Source organism: Vidua chalybeata, chromosome 6, assembly GCF_026979565.1.
Source record: "Vidua chalybeata isolate OUT-0048 chromosome 6, bVidCha1 merged haplotype, whole genome shotgun sequence".
NCBI lineage: Eukaryota > Metazoa > Chordata > Aves > Passeriformes > Viduidae > Vidua > Vidua chalybeata.
Window position 1 is genome coordinate 62267036 of NC_071535.1, and position 6073 is coordinate 62273108.

Here is a 6073-nt window from a genome sequence, read left to right on the forward strand (position 1 = left end):
CAAGAGCCATTTTTTTTGGTCAAATTCTCTCTTTTCCCTGCATAAATCCTATTTCTCCCTTCTCTTCATTTTACTGAAATAAGGCAGAGCTTGTTGGAAAGTCTTAGCTTGTTGCTAATGAGAATATGGCACCTCTTCCAAATGATGACCATCAGAAAATGCAAATTACTTTCAGTCAAAATGCTGAAGGAAATAGAGTTGCCTATGTATCTGAAAACAAGCATAGGGTTCTTTTCAGATTTCAAGTAGAAGCAAAGAAAATTCTGCTCTTTTTTCTGGACCCCAAAATGCAGGTACAGGAAAAATAAGTGGAGGAGGTTTTGGCCATTCCTCCATCTCTGTTTCACTTTTCTTTACATTTCAGAGAAGCTCTGCGAGTGTTTTATATCAAATTTCCATTTTACAGAGATAACTGTGACAACATAAAGAGTGCTGCAAATAACTTCTAAAGCCTGTGAATTTGTTTACATCAGAGATCTCACAGGAGAGGAGGATTCTGGATGAATTCTGCACTTTTTGTTTACCTGAGCACAAAGTTCATGAATCTGTGCTGTTTTAACCAAACTAATTGTATGTTTATGCAGGTGTGGTATGCAAACAGACATATGTGCATACATATACATGCCATAAAGGAATATTTTGTCATTAATTACCATGGCCATCCTTAGGGTATTTGAGAAGATAAAGCCTCTTACTTCAAGAGGAAGAAGCCAGGCTAATGAAGGCAAGTTCCTATGTTAGTGGCTTGTAAGCCCTTAAATGTGAACAACAGTAATGGACTGTGCTTGTTAATCCATTTATTGCAATATTGTCTTGCACCTGTACCTATGTGACAGCTGAGAGACTGGCTCACAGAGAGAGCAATTCCAAAGAACTGGGTTGTTGGAGTGTAAATAATTGGAATGTGGAAAGAGAGATGCGAGAAACTCTGGGGTGGTTTGAAGGCAAAAAAAAGATAGAATAAATAGATGTAAGGGTGAATTTTACAGAAAGCTTTATGTCACTGCCCAAAGGCAACGCATAGGTGGTTTTCCCAATCAGGCTTGATGAAGAAATGGCAACTATCATGTAAAGATTTATTCTGTACTACAGGGGAGCGGAATAACAGAACACCATTTCTCATTCTAGGTCACTAGATGGTGTTGACCTCTGGTATTTATGTTTGATACCTCAGTAGCTGGAAATGGAAAATGTTGGTAGAGTCACCTACTTTCCCAGCTGTGTTCTGTTGGGGTTTTCTTTTGACAATAGTGGGAACCAGCACACCCATTTTCTTCCCAGTAGGCCAAGGAGTTTATGGTATGTTTCCTGTCCATGTTCAGTTAATGTTTATTTAAAAACAAGATGAGTCAATGTCTGTGTTTCTGCTGCAGTGTGACGTGGCCATTGTTTGAAAGAGCCGTGTGTGAACAGGGGTACAAGAAAATAATGGAACTAATGCAACTAAAATTACACAACTGAGGTGGCAGATGTCATTACTAAACTCCAGATTCTTCGTCTGTGATGCTTAAAATGTGTTTCTTCCACCTTGGTGAGGTGATTTGTGTTTATGTAGTGCTAATTTTGTAGTCTGTGTCGCGCAGCAGAAGTCACAAGGAGGCCCTATGCTTTCTTAAACCCTCTCCTGTAGTGCATAACTTCCACTGACATGTGAGTGATGCTGCAGAGATGTTCTGGGCTGTAGCAAATGGCCAGATCTCCTCTGGAAAGACCCCACTTCTTTTGGAGCTGTTTGTCTGCAGTGCTGCTGCTGAGGAGCACGCTGAGTCACCGAGCACAGATGTGGGCTCTGTCCTCCCATGGCTGTATCAATTATTCTTTCCTCCTCTATTGCTTAATGATACACCAACTCTTTCCACAGAGCGTGCATGACTCAGGGCTTGCCTTTGCCCCTGAACTATTCTTCTCTTTCTGAATCACAGCTTGGATTCAGCAAAGATGTGGAAAAGGGAAGGAAGCAGTAGGGGCGATGCTTGAGGGAGACCACATTGCGCCATCCTTGTAATAATAGGTGCAATTCTTAAAATGGCACTTTTCTTTAAACACATTTGTCATTAATACATGGAAAACGTAGTCTGGAAATGTTCAGGGGCTCAGCTTTACACGAGCCACAGAAGTTCAAAATTTCTGTTGAACCTCATGTAACCCGAAATGAGTTTTAGACTTCGATGGGATGTTTTTCTCGTTAGCTGATTTGAGTGAGTTCAGAAACACTATACATGAAACCTTCCCTTCATGACTTTTCAACATTAAATAACCTAAAGTGAAATAATGGAAGAGCTGGAATGTAAAAAATTTTATTGGCAAAAGTTTGGTAAGAACTAAGAATTAAATACCCTGATAATCCACACTTGCTCATATCTTCATTTTTAGGTGTTTGAATGGCAGGCTGTTTTCTGGAGATTTTTTAGCTTTTCTTCTATCAACAAATAAATTTAGAAAGTAATCTAATGTGAATCACTAAGACTTTTAAATAAGATACGTGAAATTTGTGTCAGCCTACATAGCCTGCATTGCTCATATGTTACAAACTATTTTCCTGCAGGTCCTTCCCATCTTGTCCTACAAATTTGCAATGGCTTCAACATAAGGAGAGGAAAAAAAAATGGAGGAACTAAAACCAGCAGTGTTGGGCGTTACTGTCACTTTAAATGCCAAACTTTTTAGAAAAGTGTTTTGCAAAGAATCCTGATCAGGTCTTTTATTTCATCCAGTGGTAAGAGGTTCAGGGTCTAAACCCAACATTAATGTTGCAACTTGAGTAATAATATACAGACAACCTCATTCTTCTGTGTCTTTTTGTTTTGTTTTTTTTTTTTTTTAATTTTCTGATATGATAACACACACTTGTGAAAGTATTTGTTATGATCATTCAAATTATAAGTCTCTTGCACACCTTAGCAAGGAACTGATAGCATTAGCATATATTGTGTTTAAAGTAGACCTTAAAAACCAAATATTCCAGGTATTGCAACCCGGATCCTGGTCAAGATCACCTCTGCAGCAATGCAGCTTTGATGTTTCAGGGTCAAACACATGAACAGATTCTCTTTTGACAGCAGAAGCATGGCTGTGATGGGGCTGTGCATGGTCAGGCTGCTGCTTTGGAGCCTCCCTGGATGTGTCTCCACGGGAGCTGGCCCAGATCCTTCCTGGACGCCACTGGCAGGTTCAGGTGGGCGCTGTGTGTGACAGCAGTGTGACCACAGACACACAAATCCTGCTGGGTGTCCTCCAGACCGCTTCCAGAGCGTGGCAGGTGTGTGTGAAGAGGATCCGTGGGCAGCGATGATGTGCGGGGCCTGAGCCGCTGCTGGCAGTGCTGGGCAGAGCTGCACACAGGCCTGGAGGGATACTGGGTGAGTGTGCAGATGATACAAGATGGGAAGGAGCTGCTGACTCCCCCAAAAGCAGGGAGGTCTGCAGAGAGACCTCAACATGTTAAAGAGATGGGCAGTTCAAATAATTACCCCCGCAGCCCCCTGGAGTTACTGGACTAGCCCAGATCTGAGAGGGCCTTGGGGGAATATTTCAGGGTCAAGGCAGAAGATTCCAAAGGAGGGTCTAACCCCCGATGTGCTCCAAGATGTTTATTCTCAAAGGTTTCCAGGGGAGAAAGAGAGCGAACAAGGAAGAACAGGGCCTTATCTAGTCTCCTGCTCAGGAAAAGATAATTGGCTCTCGGCCAGTTAGGTCAAGAAAGGAAGGAAGGGTTAAACTAACATGGTTACAGCTACAGGGGTCTCTGGGGGGTGTGGGGGAAACCCATTTCCCAGAGGAATACAACAGGCAGTCACAAACCACGTGGAGTTCAGCAAGGGCAGTGCCAATTCCTGCAGCTGGGATGGGGCAGCCCTGGCTGGATGTGCAGCCAGGAGCAGCCTCATGGAAAGGGACCTGGGGTCCGGCTCCATGGCACGCTGGGCACGGGTCAGCAGTGCCCTGGCAGCCAGCAGGGCCTGCCCTGCCCTGGGGACACCGGGCACAGCATCGCCAGCCGGGCAAGGGAGGGATTGTCCTGCTCTGCTCTGGGCTGGGCTGGCCTCGCCTCGAGGGCTGGGGCAGTTTGGGTGCCACAATGTAAAAAAGGCATGAGGCCATTAGAGAACATCCAAAGGGAGGCCAAGGGGAAGGGGAAGGGCTTTGGGGAAGGTGTGGGCAGGGGCTGAGGGCACTGGGGCTGCTCAGCCTGGAGGAGGCTGAGGGGAGGCCTCAGGGCAGCTACAAATTCCTGCTGAGGGGAGCAGGAGGGCAGGCACTGATCTCTGCTCTGGGTGACAGGGACAGCCCTCGGGGAATGGCCTGGAGCTGAGTCAGGGAGCTTCAGGCTGGAGAGCAGGAAAAGATTCTTCCCCCAGAGGGTGTTTGGGCACTGGAACAGCTCCCCAGGGATGGCCACAGCACCAGCACCACAGAGCTCAGGAAGTGTCTGCACAGTGCCAAGTCTTTGGGCACGTGTGGTGATTCCTGGGGTGTCCTGAACTGGGCCAGGAGTTGGACTCCCTTTGAGTCCCTTCCAGCTCAGAATATTCTGTGGTTCTGTGAGTTGTGCTGTAGCTATGTTTTCTGTGGCTGAGTTTCAGAGTTCCTTATGTGTCTGGTGAAATAATTTCACAGGTGGACTCAGCTGCAGATGGCATCAACCTGTACAAGAATCTAATCAGCTGTTAGCTGAGTTGCTGGGCATCTCAGCCTCGACTGCTGGAGGCAGGCAGTGGGCTGAAAGCTGGAGAAACTGGATGCACCTGACTGCACTGCATGTTGAAAAGGTAAGCCTGAAGTAGCCAAGTGATAAAAATCCTCTTGTTAGCTGAGAAAACAAAGTCTGCTTGTGACATGGATCTTGAGGAAAAAAAACAATGAAAAAGAAGGAGAAGACTATGGAAAGGCTAGCAATAATCTTCACTGTGTGTGCTTTTGTGTGAGCAATTACTTCATGCCCTGCTTCAGCTGATGCTCTGTGGAATAACCCATCCTTGCTGGGGTGCAAAAATACAGAAGTAGCTTTAAATCTGTATGTATCCAGCAGGCTGAGAACACTTGATTGTTTCACGTTGCTCTTATTCAGTAGAATGGATTCATACTCTACAATTGTATTTTGAAATCTTGGATGCTGTCAAACTTTGGGGACTTTGAGGTGCCTTCAGGAACTGGGACATAGGCATTTCTAAGATTCCAGAGACTGACCAGATAAGGAGAAAAAATTAGTTCAGAAACACCTCTAAACCTCATTTAATTTTCATCTAAGCTTCTGTGGAATTATTTAGTTATTTCAGGGGTGTAAGGCTTCTGTGTTTAAAAAAGAAAGAGTTGGACAAAGATTTGCTTGGCAAAATTTGAAACTCTCCAGCCTATGTTTCTTTATGTCAGCTATCTTTCTAGTGGTTTTATTAACTTTCCTACTACTTAAATCATTTTCTGATACATGTAAGTTAAGGAAAAGAGGCCAAAAACCTCACTGTGGTTTCTGACAGATTCTGTCAATCATAATAATATGCCCAGAGTAGAGCAGCTCTTTCACAGGAGGGCTTATTCACACATAGAGGGATGACTAAGTGTACAGCAAGATTCTTGGTTACATGCTACATTACATTAAAAGAGAATATTCTACTTTTAATTCACCCCTTCAATCAGATCTAGAGGTGTGCAGTCACTCAAAGGGCTGCTGTAGTGCCTAAGAAAATCTAACCAGCTACTCAGGAGCTCTCCTGCCCTAGGCAAGAGTGGATCCAAGCAATGTCTGCACCAGCATGTGCCTCATACGCCCAAAGAGGCAGGAAAAATGAGAGCTGTCATTTTAAAAACTGGAGTTATCTGTTGGTGGGTACACCGGAGCAGTGTCAGCGTGGAGTGAGGGCTGCTCAGCTCCGTGGTCTTGCTGGGTGTGCTGGAGCCTTGGAAAGGCTCTGGAGCTAAGAAGGGAATTCACAGGCTTCTCTTCTTTCCTCTTATGTCACATTAATTGCATTTCACATAAACAGAGTAATATTAAACTAATTACTGTCATGAAGCTGTTAACCTCTTTACAGGATTTGGAGCTCCTCAAGGAAAAGGTGTTGTGTAAAGGCACAGA